This window comes from Silurus aristotelis (assembly GCF_946808225.1).
Source record: "Silurus aristotelis genome assembly, chromosome: 3".
Classification (NCBI taxonomy): domain Eukaryota; kingdom Metazoa; phylum Chordata; class Actinopteri; order Siluriformes; family Siluridae; genus Silurus; species Silurus aristotelis.
In genome coordinates this window covers 25,878,267-25,897,719 of record NC_139576.1, presented here as the reverse complement: position 1 = coordinate 25,897,719, position 19,453 = coordinate 25,878,267, and the positions used below count along the sequence as shown (strand labels likewise).

Below are 19,453 nucleotides of genomic sequence, written 5' to 3'. Positions count from 1 at the left end.
CTTGACTTGTTTGTATCCACTGCTTAAACAGAATGCATGCAATTGGTTTTGTAAAGCTGTTATCGTATCGATCTTGCGGACACAGGAACACGATTGCTTAGACTGAGTGGTGCATGGTGCAAATGTAATCATGTTATTATGCCCGCAGAATCACCCACAGCCATGCTTTGTTAAGTCAGCTGAATAGCAAACAGATGAAGATGGTGGCAATCTGTGTTGCCTGGAGACCACAGTAAAGAGTAAGACGCAACAGCTGGATCTTGCCATGGGAAAACGCTGACTGATTTCTTAAACCTGATAAGTTCTAGAACATGCTGACCAATAATATAATATTCAACCTATAGCAAACTCTATTTTTAAGTTTTCAGTTCCATGGCCTGTTGATCCCTACGTGTCTACATAACAACTGTTAATATGAAGTCTAATAAAATGTCTGGTTAGTGAATAACTCTGTCCAGCCCTCTATGTTTTATATATATATATATATATATATATATATATATATATATATATATATATATATATATATATATATATATATATATATATATATAATGTAAAATGCTCTGTTTGATTTTGTATTGTCTGGAGCAACTGTTTTTCTCTGAGGCCCTTTAAAGGAGTGACAGAAAAAGGCTTTCATGTATGCCACACCTTGTTAAATTCTCCAGAACCCTAGCCTTTAAAAGGCAGACATTAACTCCATGCCTGTCTCAAGACTTAATTTATAGGAGCAGGAGCATTTGAGTGTTTGTCAACCAGTCAGCACTGGGGACTGATGGCGGTGGAGTCAGTGGCAAGCTTGCGCGTGCTGTGCATGGAGAGCTGTGGTGAGCACACATCACATGGATTACACATGGACAATGTAGTGCGGTTGCCACATGGCAAATTTATTGTGGAATAATAACACAGCAACAGCGCGAACAAAAACTGGACCCATGGTTGACAACAAGTAGAAAGTAAATCAGATATACCTAAATATCAGGGGCAAAGTTTTTACAGATTTATTTAATTATTTTTACTGTAAAGCCATATACTACAAACCCATTTTATATTACACATACATTTTGTGCATGGCTACCATTCACACTGCAAAATTGTAAATACAGAACTAATCGTTGTATTCTGGGTTGTTGTTTATAATCTTTTTCCAACACTCAACTAACGATAATCCACAAAACACCAGAAGTATCTGCATCTTTCAATACATTTTTCTGGTGTTTAATGGACAATTTTGTGGGTAATCTGTAACACTGTAAATTCACACAACAATTTATGCAGCTTTCAGTTTTAAATTACGTGCGTGTATATAGTGTGATGCATCTCTAACCATAGCTTTCGGAAAATAATTAAATTGAAGCACAATTAAAATAGAAAGATGTGTTTAGTTGACTTTCCAAATATAAGGTTGGCAATATCATTCTTTAAACACACTGTCTCATTGCTACAATAAGCACACAGCATAAGGAAAGTACTGATGTACAGCCAGGTACAGGAGAGAGAAGGGTTTTATATTGTAAATTATTACTAATTTGTAATCTTTACAATCATCTTTGATTTGTACTTTTCTATTTATAAAAATAAAAGTTTTATCATTAAAAAAACAAGCCAATGATGAATGTGGCAAGAAAAACTCCCTGAGATGGTATGAGGAAGAAATCTTGAGAGGAACCAGATTTAAAAGGGAGCCCATCCTCATCTAGGTGGCATCAAATGTCCAGCCATCAGAGGTTCCATCCAGAGGTTATCAATTGTTTATTGATGAACACTTGAGTGTAAAGCTGTCCATGACAGTGGTAACTATAGGCCACTGTGGACCAACTCTTCAAATTACTTCTTCATGGTTCGGGAGTTTATCCATCCAGAGTAACTTCAGGGATTGTTAGGCTGTTCATGTTGAGCTATTGTCATCAGCAGCAATTGGCTTTCAATTAATGGGGGCAAATGAGCAACGACGTTGACGATAGGAATCTTACCTAGGGTGCCAAAAAGGCTAGAAACGATCCTGATGACACTTATACGTATATATAAGTATATATATGTATGTGCATAACATCTCATGAACTCACAAATGTACTGACCCCAAACTTTAAACCGGGTCATTGTGGCAGGAGAATGCAGACAGGCCAGGAAAGTGAGTGCTTTTCCAGTGAGCTTAGACCTGGCGATCCTCCACAGGAGCTACACACCACTGATTAGGGAAACCACATACTCGGTGACAAAAGCTGCAGCTGCCATATTTTAGTTATGGCAAAATCTATCTTTAGCTCTGTTTGTTAGAATGAAGGCAAATGTGCTGAAGTGCTGCTTATTTTGGGTTTTTACTCACCCTCTCCTCTCACGGTTGCTGATTTTGACAGAACATTGTTTAGCACTTGTGTAAGGTTATAGCCTGGTATTCCAGTAAGAGAGAAGGGAACTGGAGAGTTTCAGCAGCATAGCATTGGGAGATGCTAACATTTCTTATGCTGGGAAATAGCTTGGCACAGGGTGCCCAATTTATTCACAAGAATATTTACTGTAATTAGCCAGGTGACCAGTGATTTAATCATGTTTTAAGCATGAAGCTGGTTACTGAGTAGGTATTAGTTTACTTATTTTCATTAGAAGTCAGTGTTTATGCATGCATGATTGCTTGGCAACCAAATATTTAAGGGACATCACATGTACATCAAGGGGCACTCTAGATTAACTGTTATTAACCTCTTTCACAAAAGGGTTCCATATGTATAATGTTTAACGATATGTTTAAACCTTGTGTGGCAGCGGTAAGCGAGTAGAGGGTGGAGCCGAACAGAAAAAAACACCTGCAGCTGATGAGACTAATCAGTGGGCTCTGTTTTAGTTCGGCTATGGCAATAAAGAGGACAGAGAGACGCCAACCTCTAGGATTGAAAGACACCAAGCAAATAGATAATCGGAAGGCGTCACCAAACGGTGACTGAGTGCACTCGGACGGTCGCCAGAAAAAGAGGGGTGCCGATCCGTGAGTTAAATAGATGGATGTCGGAGGAATTCAAGCTGATCCGCGAGACTGTGGGTGAGCTCCAGTGTGAGTACTGGATAGAAAGCACCAGGGTAAAAGAGTGAATAAAGAAAGCTCTGCTTGATAAACGTTTGCCTGTCTCTCTTTCTTCCAGCGCGGAACCAGTGAGTTTGTTACAGTGGTGCCGAAACCCCATGCTGGAAGAGAGGTATGATGCCAGGAAAACTTTGCCCCGGAGAGAGCAGGACTAGGCCAATGTGGAGTGCTGCAGCTGCTGCGGCCGCACCTTTGTCCTGTTTGGCAAGATTAAGATTGAATGGTGGAATGCGCGCTCCATTGTCTGCCACGTCTCTCCAGGAAAGTCCATATGGTGGTGTACCCAGGGACAGGCAGTCTTGGAGCACTTTCACCACCTTCTGCCTCTTATGCCAGGGTGGGAGTCAGCTTAGGCCAGATGGTTTCCTAGCCTGAGTCAGGTGTTGGGGTATGTGTCAGCTGTGGAGGGACGGAACAAGCGGTAGGAAACACCAGCAGCTGATGAGATGGATCAGTGTGCTCTGTTTCAGTCCGGTGGTGCCAATAAAGAGGAGAAAGACACCAGCCTCTCAGGGAGAGAGACAAGCGGAAGGGTCACCGAACGGTGACTTAGCGCGGGCGGGAAGACATGCGGGTTACCAGGAAAAGGCGTGGCCAGTCCACAAGGAAACTTGGGCAGGCGCTAGAAAGAGAAAGCGTGCCGATACACGGGTGAGATGGGCAGACGTCGGTGGGGAGCCGGCCAATCCGCAAGTGGGTGCCGGAAGACATCAAGCTGGAAATTTTGGGTGAGCCCCGGCATGAGTACTGAATAGGAAAGCGCTAGGGTGAAAATGAAAGTGAATAAAGAAAGCTTTGCTTGGTGAAATTTTGTCTGTCTCTCCTTCTTCCGGTGCAGAACCAACGAGTTTGTTGCACCTTGGTATTGAGCAAACATTCTACTTTAAATGAGGACATTTCCCTGAAAATTGCTTTTGTAGATAACCAATCTCAATTGGTGTCAAAGCCACATCATCATCAGTGCACTCCCTTGCCCTCTGCCTCCCCTGAGTACTGCCACGTGTTCTCAATTACCCCTGGAGCGATCAAGCATAGAAATATTTCCTGCATTTGCGTCCTGCTTTTCTATTTTACGTGTGTGTTTAAATCATTCATATGCCTCATTCATTATGTGTAATGCTTACCCATCCATGTCCTCAGGTCTGGGTTCCTTGTGGAAATAGATCTGTTTATTTGTGTCCAAACCTAGGCATGCATTCTGCGTGACAACTTCTTTATTGAAATCGTATCCTATGAGTCTTTCATGGAAAGGTACATATTGAAACTGGTCCTTAATAATGGAAATTCCAGATCAGCCTAAGAAACATGACGTCTTGGACATTACCATGAAAACATGAAATCCTGTGATTAATTGATTGCCAAAAATGATCTGAGCCAATTACATCCAGTGGTGCTGTTCTTCCTGTCAAATCTGGTGACACATAGGGCTTTCTGTGGAAGAGGAAGGCATTTATAGTAATTGTTAAAATCAATGGGGGAATGAAGACAGCTCTGTGGAATGAACATATTAGTCAGAAGAAGAGAATATTTCCATCTTGCTGGTGATGTTTGAAAATTTGAGGCAAAGTACATTAATAAATTAAAATGACCCTTCTTTCTTCTCTGACATTTTCCAATAGTGATGAAAGTCTCCCAATGCCTGAACTCATTTCCCCATAAAAATGTAAATGTTGTAATGTTATATGCCATTTGTAACACTCATTGGGTACTGATTATGTATTTTTACTTTATTATCTCCAAATCCATTTTGGCCTGAGTAAATAAATACAGTATATCAGTGCAAAACAGTTGAATAAATCTTGGATGGACAAAAAGCTTTCCTGGAAAGCAAATGAGGGGTGATGGATGTGTCATAGCAGTTTTGGCCTAGCAGAATCATGGCTAGTAAAATATGCAACCATGGCAAGACTGCAACACTAAATAAATCAATTCCAATGAAGCTGAAATGCATTTCATAAAGAGTGTTCGGGGTGCATTATAGCAATTGAATGCAAGGCTCATAAATCATCAACTGCAGCCTTTTGTAGCTCATAAACTATTTCAGGAGCTATGACATCACTAAGCTTCAATTCATTATACAGCCTGTAAGCAGTAAACTAAGGGCAGTAAAATGGCGCTGAAGCCAGCCGTTTGTATCAAAAATCGTCATTTTGCCACAAACAAGCACATAACACAAAATACTACTTGGCCAGAAGACAAAGTAAAATCCATGCTTCATTGTTGTAAATAAAAATCCAAAATCTAAAGCTGAGGGCTATGATGCATTTTTGACTGCTTTAATCGTCTTTATGAAAGTTAAAGCGTTATTCCAAATGTTGAAACAAAAAGAAAAACATTTTCTCTGTTGCCTTTTTTTTGGAGAAAAAAAAAAACTTCTGCTGCAATGTCATAAAATGTCATGACTACTTTTCTGATAGTATTTTTACAGAACAACATATTACACTAATGATGGTGTCAATGGATGAAATGGAAGGCTGGAAAGAGTACTATCTTACTGAAAAATACATCGTCCTAGCACATAAGTACAGCTAAAAAAAAAAAAAAAAAAAAAAAGAAATATACATACAGTGAGGAAAATAAGTATTTGAACACCCTGCTATTTTGCAAGTTCTCCCACTTAGAAATCATGGAGGGGTCTGAAATTGTCTTCGTAGGTGCATGTCCACTGTGAGAGACATAATCTAAAAAAAAAAATCCAGAAATCACAATATATGATTTTTTAACTATTTATTTGTATGATACAGCTGCAAATCAGTATTTGAACACCTGTCTATCAGCTAGAATTCTGACCCTCAAAGACCTGTTAGTCTGCCTTTAAAATGTCCACCTCCACTACATTTATTATCCTAAATTAGATGCACCTGTTTGAGGTCGTTAGCTGCATAAAGACACCTGTCCACCCCATACAATCATTAAGAATCCAACTACTAACATGGCCAAGACCAAAGAGCTGTCCAAAGACACTAGAGACAAAATTGTACACCTCCACAAGGCTGGAAAGGGCTACGGGGAAATTGCCAAGCAGCTTGGTGAAAAAAGGTCCACTGTTGCAGCAATCATTAGAAAATGGAAGAAGCTAAACATGACTGTCAATCTCCCTCGGACTGGGGCTCCATGCAAGATCTCACCTCGTGGGGTCTCAATGATCCTAAGGAAGGAGAGAAATCAGCCCAGAACTACACGGGAGGAGCTGGTCAATGACCTGAAAAGAGCTGGGACCACCGTTTCCAAGGTTACTGTTGGTAATACACTAAGACGTCATGGTTTGAAATTATGCATGGCACGAAAGGTTCCCCTGCTTAAACCAGCACATGTCCAGGCAGGTCTTAAGTTTGCCAATGACCATTTGGATGATCCAGAGGAGTCATGGGAGAAAGTCATGTGGTCAGATGAGACCAAAATAGAACTTTTGGGTCAAAATTCCACTAAAGGTGTTTGGAGGAAGAAGAATGATGAGTACCATCCCAAGAACACCATCCCTACTGTGAAGCATGAGGGTGGTAGCATAATGCTTTGGGGGTGTTTTTATGCACATGGAACAGGGCGACTGCACTGTATTGAGGAGAGGATGACCGGGGCCATGTATTGCGAGATTTTGGGGAACAACCTCCTTCCCTCAGTTAGAGCATTGAAGATGGGTCGAGGCTGGGTCTTCCAACATGACAATGACCCGAAGCACACAGCCTGGATAACCAAGGATTGGCTCTGTAAGAAGCATATCAAGGTTCTGGCGTGGCCTAGCCAGTCTCCAGACCTAAACCCATTAGAGAATCTCTGGAGGGAGCTCAAACTCCGTGTTTCTCAGCAACAGGCCAGAAACCTGACTGATCTAGAGAAGATCTGTGTGGAGGAGTGGGCCTAAATCCCTCCTGCAGTGTGTGCAAACCTGGTGAAAAACTACAGGAAACGTTTGACCTCTGAAATTGCAAACAAAGGCTACTGTACCAAATATTAACATTGACTTTCTCAGGTGTTCAAATACTTATTTGCAGCTGTATCATACAAATAAATAGTTAAAAAATCATACATTGTGATTTCTGGATTTTTTTTTTAGATTATGTCTCTCACAGTGGACATGCATCTACGATGACAATTTAGACCCCTCCATGATTTTTAAGTGGGAGAACTTGCAAAATAGCAGGGTGTTCAAATACTTATTTTCCTCACTGTATATATATATATATATATATATATATATATATATATATATATATATATATATATATATATATATATATAGATTTATATATATATATATATATATATATATATATATATATATATATATATATATATATATATATATATATATATATACACCCTATTTATTGGAGTAATTTATTAGACATATTGGGTCATATTAAAGTTCTTGACCTACAAATCACTTACAAACTGATGAACAGAATTTCATGTACATGAGTAAACGTGGCTTTACTTACTGAGCTTGCAGAGACAGGAGTTTTGAGTATAACCAGCCACACATACCTTAGACGTCTGCAGTTTTATTGGAATATGAAGTACATATCTGCCTTTTCACCACTTGCTTTTTCACCGCTAAGTGTTGGCAGTCCAATCCTCAGCCGACTCGGACGAGTTTATGAAGTCGTAAACAGGGGTCAAGGCAAATACAAGTACAGAAACCTTTTCATTATTTGATGCCTTTGCATTTCAAACATTAAACTTTAGAGACTTTAATGCATTCTAAAAGTAAATGTTATAGAAAAAAAGTGTTTAAACATGAACTCAAAAACGTTTCTGCAGAGATTCTGTTACCTCTGGACTACAAATGACAACGGCTTACCTTTTAGTCCTGTACATTAACTACAGTTTGTTTTTGAGCTGCATGTATTTATGCCATAGCTCCATTCGAAATTCTTTAACCAATAAAAATGTGTAATTAATCGACCCATTGGTATTTATAATTGTTCATAAGATGAAACGAACTGTAAGAAGATATATAGTTTTCATTTTTTAAATTCACACTAAGTTTTCATTTAAATAGAAAGTCTTTAGGATAGAGGATTTCTCTGCCACATAAAAACTGAATGTTTTTGTCATTTATTTAAGAAAAGCGTAAATATGTGAAAAGCAGTGCAGGTGAGGGAATAACTGATAGATCAGGATTATGGCAAAAGTCAGAGGACTATCTCCTATTAGTCACTGCACCTCACCATAGCTGCTAGATGGTCAGAGATAACAGGACATACCTACATTTTACAATGTTAACTCTAAAGTATAAGATTGTTACTGCAAATTATTGTGATTGCAAGAATGAAACATGCTGCTGATTTTGAAAAAGAATCTCATTCATAGTTAAAGCTTCACTTTGCCTAAGACTCTATCACACCCTGTTGTTGATTTTCCTAAAACAGTATGCCATGTCTTTTTTTTCCTCTTAAATATTACATTACCCAAGCTCCAGTTTAAGTTTGATATTTCATAGCATGTTCACATCTGCTTATATCTCCAATATTTACATAGACATTATACTGATGCTTAAAGTTTGCAGTCAGAGAACACACTCTACCACTGTCATGTCTTCGGCATGTAATTCACTAAAGCCTTACATGTGGAAAAACAAGGAGTCTTGTCTGGATGGCTGCCTGTGTGCTTGGACAGGAAAGCCCAGAGACGCCTGCTGCAGATCTGCAGAGAGAAAAGAGAAGATCGGATTAGAAATCTTCCCAAAGTTACAGATATAGAATAGGACTGTAACCATATAATTATATAAACAAAAATAAAGATTTTATTATAATTCTTTGTTTAACTATTATTTTATTATTATTTGCAAACATGCCAGAAAGATTTACAGAGCATCTGGTTAAGACTACAACAGTCTCCTGCATCCTTTGATAAGGGCAATACTATATTTGAGTCATGTTGCTGAGGCTGAGGAACTGGTCACAATGCCTTCAATGAAGGGATTCTACTTGTTATATTTCTGTTTTTAAAGACATTGTAGCTATGTTACAAAAAGAACTAAAGCCATGCCCCATTACAGATTTAAATAACGGAATTTGGAGCAGTGTAATTGTAAGATTAACACTCCTATCATGTCTGTGCATTACACCAATGTAAAAAGAAAAATTCAATTTTAACCAGAAAACCTGGATGCTTAACTTGACTAAAAGTGCATAAACAGTATTTTGGTAAAATATAGTGAACTCAATATACTGGGGTAAAAGTGATTGATGCATTCAGTGATGAGAATATGAAGAGATTGCTACAGCAAACAGATCCGGCAAGAATCCAAACAGTAGAGTGGGAAAAAGAGAGAGACAGATTAGACAGACAGCAGGAGGAAGAAGGGCAGTAAAGGCTGAGAAAAGGAGAGACACAGACATACACAAGTGTTCTTTTTTTCCCAGTGATGAAGCAAGGCTTGAAGCGTAGGCTGCAATCGGAATCTTAAATGTATGAGGATAATAGTTCAGCAAATCGTTCCCAGGCACCCTTGCTCAGTTTGTGGAAGACAGGGATCCAGGGAGGAAATAATCGGATTTTGCTTCCTTTATCTTGCTGACGCGGAGCATAGGCGAGACGCTTTGAAAGGCCATGTCTTCCTGTCACAATCCTTTGTATATCCTATCCAGTCTGCAGACTGCTCCATTCCACACATCCTTTATCCATGCACTCTCTGGCTCAGACTCAAGTAAACCCGCTGGTGATGTTTTGAATGTTTTGTTCTTTTTTTCTTTTTTGCTGTGTTTATCAAGGGCTGTATTCCTGTTCAAAAATGCTCTTTTGTGTAATGCAGAAGTACTTTTTTAACAAATGAGCAGATCAGAATATATATATATAAAAAAAAGATTCCAAAGGTTCTAAAATATAGTCTCAGACATGTAAGGAATGGCTATGAACATGTAACAGACACCCATACTGGGTGATGTTTTGTCTCTCGTGTCATTTACCAGGAGTCTTTGCCAGATCTCTGTACAAAGACAAATTGTGTATGTGGAATGTTCTGGAGAGCATCCTAAAACACTCGCATTGTTCACTGTTCTCTGTGATGACATGTGCTTGGATATTTAGTGGCATACTTGACTCCCTGCCCTGAGAGCATGCAGGAATAGCTCTATGTTCAGGTTATTGCACCTGCATGTTGAGCTGCACTGGCATGCTTCAGGTACATGGGTTTGTGCTCACTGGGCAGACACTGTGGAAAAGATGTTGCAAGTGGCCTCATATATGCCTAATTAATGATATTAAGATCAGACCTGAGGGTGAAACATTGCAATTGCAAGCACGTAGTTATCTGCTTTTGTATAACTTGCACAGGAGGTGAATAATGGAGCATAGTTCAAGAAGTCAGCTATGCAGTGTCTGGCATTCCACTTTTGTTATCACTGCTGTTGTTGCCAAGTAATTTCATGACAGCTGAAAGAGATCCAATGTTTAATCATTCCTGTTCAGTGCATACATTGAGTATTGAACTCCAGTGCAAATGTTTGCATCCACTTGGTTTCTGAGTGCAAGAAATAAAAAGTCTGCTCCTGGTACTATTTTGTAGTTTATCTACCATCATGCTATCCTTATAATAGGATTATTTTCCTGGTATATAATTGCCTAGATTTTACAGCAAACTAATTATCTCCAGTTATTATTATTATTATTATTATTATTATTATTATTATTATTATTATTATTATTATTATTATTTTAAGTTTCTATTCCTATTAGCAATAGTTAATTCATTGTAGTAATTTCTTAATAAAGTTATTACTGTATCTGGAGCCTTTAATGGGAAAATATGCCAAGACGGAATTCACCCAGAATGGAACTGCAGCCTATCACAGGATGCCATACACACACATAATCTCTCACATTTAGGGGAAAGTAGGCCCTCTATCCATCAGAATTTGGTTAACTTATGAAAATTGGGTAAATCTAACATTGAGTAAGAGCTTGATGCTTGTCTAAAGTCAGTGGTGGAAGACTGCCTGCTCATCTCCTGCACCTGGCATGTTAATTAAAATTTGGATACAAGATGACATTTTCATACAGGAATGTTTCTATACACTGTAAGCATCTTGATATGGATTTTTTTTAGCATTTTATGTCCAGCTTCAAGAGTTACTCTTAAAAGGAGAAAATCCTGAAAATTTTGCATATCCAGCAAATGAATGAATGAAGGATGGAAGGAATGTAGACATTGGTTATGTATGCTGAAATAAACTGAACAGTTAAGTAGAACATATCTTTAGAATATTTAATGTAACAAACACACACACACACACACACACACACACACACACACACACAAATTTACACATCTGTACCCAAAAAGGTTCGAACAAGTGTAATATATATATATATATATATATATATATATATATATATATATATATATATATATATATATATATATATATATATATATATTCTTAACTGAATCAGTATGCAAATGTAATTATATAGTGTATTTTTGGTCGCAAGACCATATAAAGTAAAAATATTTTACTTTACAGCCCATACTTTCATTGTGGGTTATAACCATAATAAATTTATAGACCTCAGTCATTAATAATGCCAGACATTGGGAAAGTTGTTTTCTACATTTCTTAATTGTAAAATACATCTTCAGTGGAGCTCTGTAAGCAAATGTGAGTGTTCTGTGCCAACTGTATCAATTGATAGCATGTAATTGGCTTTAATGTTCCTTCTGCTCTCATTGCCTAATAAACTGGTTCATTTTCTGTTCTGCATACAACTCCTACTAGATTGTGATTCAATGTCCTATGACATCCACCTCTGTTTATCCCTGCACCTGGCAACTTCTCAGTACAGATGCAGATTTCCCATTATATATTCTATTCAATTCAAATAATTACTAATGTATAGAATGTTTAACATTTGGCATTGTCTCAAACCAGCTTTACAGAGATAAAGCAATTATAAAAGAATGCAAAATGTTGTTCCTTATATATATTCAGCTTTGCAAAACATGACCATGCAAAATTAAACTCGAAGTAAAAGTTGTGCTGTCTAACAGCTAAAAGATCTCTGGATTTATCCTTGGTTTAATGTCTGTGCAGAGTTTCACACATTCTCTAAGTGACTGTGTAGGTTTTGTCTGTTTTCTCAGTTTTTTTTTCTCTGCAATCCGGGTGGGAGACAATACTGCCCGCAGCACGGTTGAGTCCCATACCACGCCCAAGAAGGTGGCTCTCCACAATAGAGAATGCACGCTCTTTCCTGCGTTCAGTCTAAACCAAAGCTCCATGCAGGCCATGCAGGCGAGAACGACATCTAGATGCCGGACCGTCTGAAGCTCTGATCAAACTAAACTGTAGCGGGGCAAGAGTGCACTTTGTGAAGGTGCGGGGTGAGAGTGCCAGGCCAAAGGGAATGACCCAATTTTGGTAAGCTTTGCCCCCGAGGTTGTGTCCCACCAGGGTGGGACACAACCCATTAAACTGGGGAGGAGAGGACACAAATTGAATCGAGTGGTCCCTCTCCATCGTACGCAGAAACCACCGAGATACGTCTCTTCCCAAGCTGCCAGGAAATCACTCAGGGAAAGGCTGGCCTCTGACCTTCGCAGAGCGGCTAGAGCAGTGCCCTGCAGCCATCGGAACCTCCTAATAGGTGGCGGGGTTCCTCCATTTGCTGTGATCTCTCGGGCGGAAATGAAGGGAGACACCCACTGGAGGGAGGCTGCGCCCTAAAGCACATCCTGTGGCAGGACTAACAGCGTGGCCTCCCAAGCCAAGACACCTGATCGAGGAACCAACCTCTCAAGGCCGGTTACTAACCCCCGGCCTGACCTGTCGTCGTGTAAGCCCTACCTACTAGAGCTGAAGTGGCTTTCGTAGGCAATACTAGAGTGTTTCGCGATGCCTCACCTGGGGAGAGATAGCCATTGCTAGCGTCTTTTCAACCCTGGGCATCACCCCATAGCCGCACTCCCTAAACCCTACTATAGTCGCGCATAGCGATGTGGGGGAAGGTACAGGTCGCATATGGGGTCTCCCAGGACCTAGACACCTCGGCGTGGTAGTCGGGGCGAAGGCGGTGCTGTGGGATGCATAAAATGATCATCCAGCTTGCTGGGAATGCGTTGCTTCTGCTACTCATCTAGCCATTTATCTCAAGCTTAGCGACGGCCCGCATCACTACCTCCAGGAGCTCTCCGGGAGCGCATAGCCAACAGTTGACTCTCTTGAAAACCAACTAAGCATGCTCCTAAGCTAAGCAAACAACACATTGGCTGCGTGTAACACCCCCCATTGAATTGTGGGTGTTCTCAGGTTCTTTATGCGGACAGGATTCTAAAGGATCTGTAAGAATATAATTGGCCAATACCCAGTTACCCACCGGAAAAGAAAAACACCACTAGGTATGTATATTTTCCGAGGTGTTCAATATGATTTTTATTAAAGAGGAGATGTAAAGCCAAGAACAAATCATATATTTGACCCAAATAAATTCAGGTGTTTCTTTCAAAGATGATATCTAATGGATTTTGGCTCCAGCAGAGAGAAAAAAATTTAATACAAATATTGTAATGTCTAGTGGCTGTCTGATTCATATGCCTTATCAAAACAAGGCTAGGATTACATATGAAAAACTAGAGTCCCAAAGCTTTAGAATGACTTAATAACAATACCTCATGCTTGTGAACATCCTACATCAGAAATGTAATAAAACAAAAAAATGAGTGGGAGCAAATAACAGGAAGGAAACAATGACTTGGTACACACACTCACACACATATCACTGCATCCCCTCTAAGAAAGCATGAAAAAGTCAAACAACACGTTAACTAATGCCTTCATTACTCTCATCACTGAACTGTCTGCAGTGATGGAATTAGAAATAATGTAATTAAAATTAAATACCTTTAATTTTTTTTATTTCTAACAATAGGCATTGTTACTAATTAGCTAATAATAAATATTGGATATTGATATCTGTATAGACTTAATAAGGAACCGAAATGGGGAAAGAAACCTGGAATATAAACCTCTATCTATAGAGAGTGAGAGGAAGAGAGAGAGAGAGAGAGAGAGAGAGAGAGAGAGAGAGAGAGAGAGAGAGAGAGAGAGAGAGAGAGAGAGAGACACTATATTGCCAAAAGTATTGGGTCACCTGGTCATAAGTATGGTATGTGATATTTGAGCATTGCTTTCCACATTGTCCCAATTTGCTTTTATAACTCACTCCACTCTTCTGGGAATATGTTCCACTAGATTTTGAAGTTTGCTAATGGATATTTGTGTTCATCAGCCACAAGGGTATTACGAAAGGCAGGTACTGACTGGGGTGCAGTCATCATTTCAATTCACCCCAAAGGTGTTCAGTAGGGATGACATCAGAGCTCTATAGCAGGCCACTTAAGAACTTTCTCTTTAAAGCATGTAAACCATATCCTCAAGGAGCTTACTTTGTGCACAGGGGCATTGCCATGCTGGAACAGGTTTGGGTTTCCATGTTCAAGTAAATGGGAAATTGTATTATAGCGTGTCTAAAGACGTCCTATACAATTGAATGCCTCCAGCTTTGTGATAACAGTTTTGAAAAGAGCTACATATAGCAGAAAAGGTCAGGTGACCCAATAATACTCCCATGTCCATAAACCTCCTTTTTGGCCTTCCTCTTTTCCTCCTTCCTGGTGGCTCCATCTTCAGCATTCTCCTACCGACATACCCCATGTCCCTCCTCTGCACATGTCGAAATTATCTCAATCGTGCCTCCCTCACCTTGTCTCCAAAATGTCCAACATCTTCAGCTTTGCTACCTCCAGCTTCACCTCCTGTCTTTTACTCAATGCCACTGTCTCTAAACCATACAACATAGCAGGTCTCACCACTTTCTCTTTTTTAAAACTTTCCTTTTAACTCTTGCAGATACCCTTCTATTACAAATCACTACTGCCACTCTTCTCCACCCACTCCACCCTGTCTGCACTCTTTTCTTCACTTCTCTAACACACTCTCCATTACTGGGCACTGTTGACCCCAGGTACCTAAACTCCTCCACTTTCACCACCTCTTCTCTCTGTAACTGCACCACTTAACTGCCCTCCCTCTTATTCACACACATGTAGTCTGCCTTACTCCTACTGATTTTCATTCCCCTTTTCTCCAGTGCATACCTCCACCTCCCCAGGCTCTTCTCAACCTGCACCCTACTCTCACCACAAATTACAATATCATCCGCAAACATCATAGTCCAAGGAGACCCGTGTCTTACCTAGTCCATCAACCTGTCCATACCCACTGCAAACAGGAAAGGGCTTAGAACCAATCCTTGATGCAGTCCAACCTCCACCTTGAACCAGTCTGTTGTTCTTACTGCATACGTCACTGCTGTCACACTGTCCTCATACATGTCCTTCACCACCCTCACATTCTTCTCTGATACACCTGACTTCCTTATATAATACCACAACTCCTCTCTAGGCACTCTGTCATATGCTTTCTCTAAATCCACAAACACACAATGCAACTCCTTCTGACCTTCTCTTTACTTCTCTTTACTTCTCAAAGCAAATAATGTGTATGTGGTGCTCTTCAACGGCATTAAACCATTTCTGTTGTTCACAGATAGTCACCTCTTTGCTCAGCCTGGCTACCACTATTCTTTCCATAACATCATGGTGTGACTGATCAACTTTGTTCCCCTTTAGTTACTGAAGGTCTGCACATCTCCCTTATTCTTAAAGATTGGTACCAGCACACTCCTTCTCTATTTCTCAGGCATCCTCTCACCTTCTAAAATCTGGTTAAGAACAACCTGGGTAAAAATTCCACTCCCATCTCTCCTAAACATCTCCATGCTTCTCATCTGTCATCTGGTCCAACCGACTTTCCACTATTCATCCTTAATCGCTGCTTTCACTTCCTCCTTACTTCTTCTTATCCACTTCCTGCTTCACCATCTCCACACCATCCAACGTTCTCTCTCTCTCTCTCATTTTCCTAGTTCATCAGCTGCTCAAAATACTCCCTCCACCTTCTCAACACACTCTCCTCACTAGTCAACACATTTCCCTCTCCATCCTTTACTGCTCTAACATGCAGTACATCCTTCCCAGCTCGGTCCCTCTGCCTGGCCAATCGGTATAAATCCTTTTCTCCTGCCTTAGTGTCCAACCTCTCATACAGCTCCTCATATGCCTTTTTCTTTGGCTTTCGCCACATCCCTCTTAACCTGCTGCCGCATCTCCTTGTACTCCTGCCTACTTTTCTCATCACTCTGTCTATCCCACTTCTGTTTTGCCAACCTCTTTCTCCTTATGCTCTCCTGCACTTCCTCATTCCACCACCACGTCTCCTTGTCTGGCTTTCTATTTCCAGATGTCACACCAAGTACTTTTCTAGCTGCCTCCCTCAACACTCCTGCAGTAGTTGCCCAATCATCCAACACCTTCTTAACACCACTGAGCCTCTGTCTGACCTCTTCTCTGAACCTCACACTACACTCTTCCTCCTTCAGTTTCCACCATCTTATTCTTCTTTCAGTCCTCACTCTCCTCCTCTTCTTCTTCTCCTCCAAAACCATCCTACAGACCACCATCCGATGCTGTCTAGCTACACTGTCCCCTGCCAACACCTTACAGTCTTCAATCTCCTTCAGGTTGCATCTCCTGCATAGCACATAGTCCACCTGTGTGCACCTTCCTCCACTCTTATACGTCACCCTATGATTCTCCTTCTTCTTAAAATAAGTGTTCACCACTGCCATTTCCATCCTTTTAGCAAAACCTACCACATCTGCCCTTCCACATTCCTCTCCTTAAAACCATACCTACCCATCACCTCCTTATCACCTCTGTTCCCTTCACCTACATGCCCATTAAAGTCTGCCCCAATCACCAATCGTTCTTTCCTAGGTACACCATCTACAACTTCATCTAATTCACTCCAGAATCTTTCCTTCTCCTCCATCTCACAGCCAACTTGTGGAGCATATGCACTGATGACATTTATCATCATCCCTTCAACTTCCACCTTTACGATCATCACCCTATCAGAAACTCTCTTCACCTCCACTACACTCTTTCTGTACTCTTCCTTCAGAATCACCCCTACACCATTTCTCTTTCCATCCACACCATGATAAAACAGTTTAAACCCACCTCCAATGCTCCTGGCCTTACTCCCTTTCCACTTGGTCTCCTGAACACACAGCATATCTACCTTTCTCCTGTCCATCATATCAGCTATCTCTCTCCCTTTACCCGTCATAGTACCAACATTCAAAGTACCAACCCGAACCTCCACTCTCCTGCACTGCTCCTTTCCCTGCTGTCTCTGTAGATGTCTTTCTCCTCTCCTTCTCCTCCTACGGCCAACAGTAGCCCAATTTCCACCGGTACCCTGTCGGCTAACGATACCTGTGGCGGTCGTTGTTTACCCGGGCCTCGATCAATCCGGTATGAAATTCTTATTTGTGATCCGCATATTTGATTTGGCACATGTTTTACGCTGGATGCGCTTCCTAACGCAACCCTCCCAATTTACCCGGGCTTAGGACCGGCACTAAGAGTGCACTGGCTTGTGCATCCATAATGGCTGGGTTAAAGAAGGAGAAGAAGATCAGCTGCTCAAAATACTGGCTTCATCTTCTCATTCTTCACTAGTCAACACATTTCCATATGCATCCTTTATCGCTCTAACTTGCAGCACATCCTTCCCAGCTCGGTCCCTCTGCCTGGCCAATCGGTATAAATCCTTTTCTCTTACCTTAGTGTCCAACTTCACATATTGCTCCTCATATGCCTTTTCCTTGGCTTTTGCCACATCCCTCTTTACCTATTGTCACATCTCCTTGTACTCCTGCCTACTTTTCTCATCACTCTGTCGATCCCAATTCTGTTTTGACAACCACTTTCTCCTTATGCTCTCCTGCACGTCCTCATTCCACCACCATGTCTCTGTCTTCTTTTCTATTTCCAGATGTCACACGACGCACCATTCTAGCTGTCTCCCTTAGTACTTCTGCAGTGGTTCTCCAATCATCCAGCATCTCATCACCACCACAGAGCCCCTGTCTGACCACTTCCCTGAACCTCACACTACAGTCTTCCCCCCTTCAGGTTCCACGATCTTATTCTTCTTTTAGTTCTGACTCTACTCCTCTTTTTCTTCACCTCCAAAACCATCCTACATAACACCATCCAATGCTGTCTAGCTACACTGTCCCCTGCCAACACATTTTCTGATTCGTGATCCGCATATTTTTTTCTGGATGCCTTTCCTAATGCAACCCTTCCCATTTGTCCGGCCTTGGGACTGGCACTAAGAGTGCACTGACTTCTGCAACCCTAATAGCTGGGTTTTATATATATAATATATATATATATATATATATATATATATATATATATATATATATATATATATATATATATGTGTGTGTGTGTGTGTGTGTGTGTGTGTGTGTGTGTGTGTGTGTGTGTGTGTGTGCAGCTTTGCTGTGCAGAACTGCAAAAGGTTTAAAATCAGTATAAATCATGAAATAAATACATTTACAATGTCTTATACTTGATTAGTGACAGTGATGTCATGCCCCTCCATTCTGGTGCTTGTATGTAATTGTGTAAACAGAAATCAGTCACAGATTTATTATTATTTTTTTTTTCATTTTGGATCATTACTCACTGTTGAATGGACTATAGCGGGAACCCCACCTGTAAGTGCCTGTTACAGTAAGAGGAGGGGAATAACACAGTTCTCCTCCCACTCGGTGGCTTTCAGATCAAATAGGCAGCATGTGGCTGCCTGCGGAGGATGATCAAAGGTTTCATTGTCTCATAGCACAAGTTCTAGGTGGTCTTTACAACAGTTTTATTCTGTAACATTCGTTCGATCCCCAATCCATTTCAGAGTTTCTGTGAAAGCGCCGGTCTTGAAGTCAAGCCTCCTGCAACCCCAACTGCTAACTGCAATCCCATGACAACACCAGAGATTTGTGACCTGCTTTTGGAACAACATTTTAAAATAGAAAACAAGCCTTTCTAATGAAAGTATCAGAGGGGTGTTTCTAATAGCCAAGCTGCAGCACCATACTGGCGAATGGGTTCAGGGTAAGGTCATGGGTGTGCACAAACTCCAAGAAACTGGGAAAGAGAAAAACAGAGACAGTAAAAATTTCCTCTTATATCACAGACAGCTGGACAGACTCTCTTTCTTGTTCTGACTTCCACAGATGGGCACAAACCATTGCAGATCCATAAGCACTACGTAATCAAGCATAGAGTTACACTTCCCACTGGTGCCAAACAAGCTGATTATACCATGCATACAGGTCTCCGGCATTCTCCTCTTTCTGAGGGCAGAGAATAAAGTTTGCCGTTCAGGTTGCACAAGGAGGTTGCACCTCTGGTGGTGTGTCTGTGTGCGCAGAGTCTGGGGGACAGAGGTA

The 19,453-nt window shown here is 40.7% G+C and overlaps 1 long non-coding RNA gene across 1 annotated transcript; it reads right to left on the bottom strand.

The window, feature by feature from the left end:
* Positions 1-869: 869 nt before the first annotated feature.
* Positions 870-5,261, bottom strand: LOC310724130. Its single transcript, XR_014532967.1, has 2 exons — positions 1,364-5,261; positions 870-1,161 (listed from the first exon to the last, which is right to left on the bottom strand). It is a non-coding gene; the product is annotated as an uncharacterized lncRNA (long non-coding RNA).
* Positions 5,262-19,453: the final 14,192 nt, after the last annotated feature.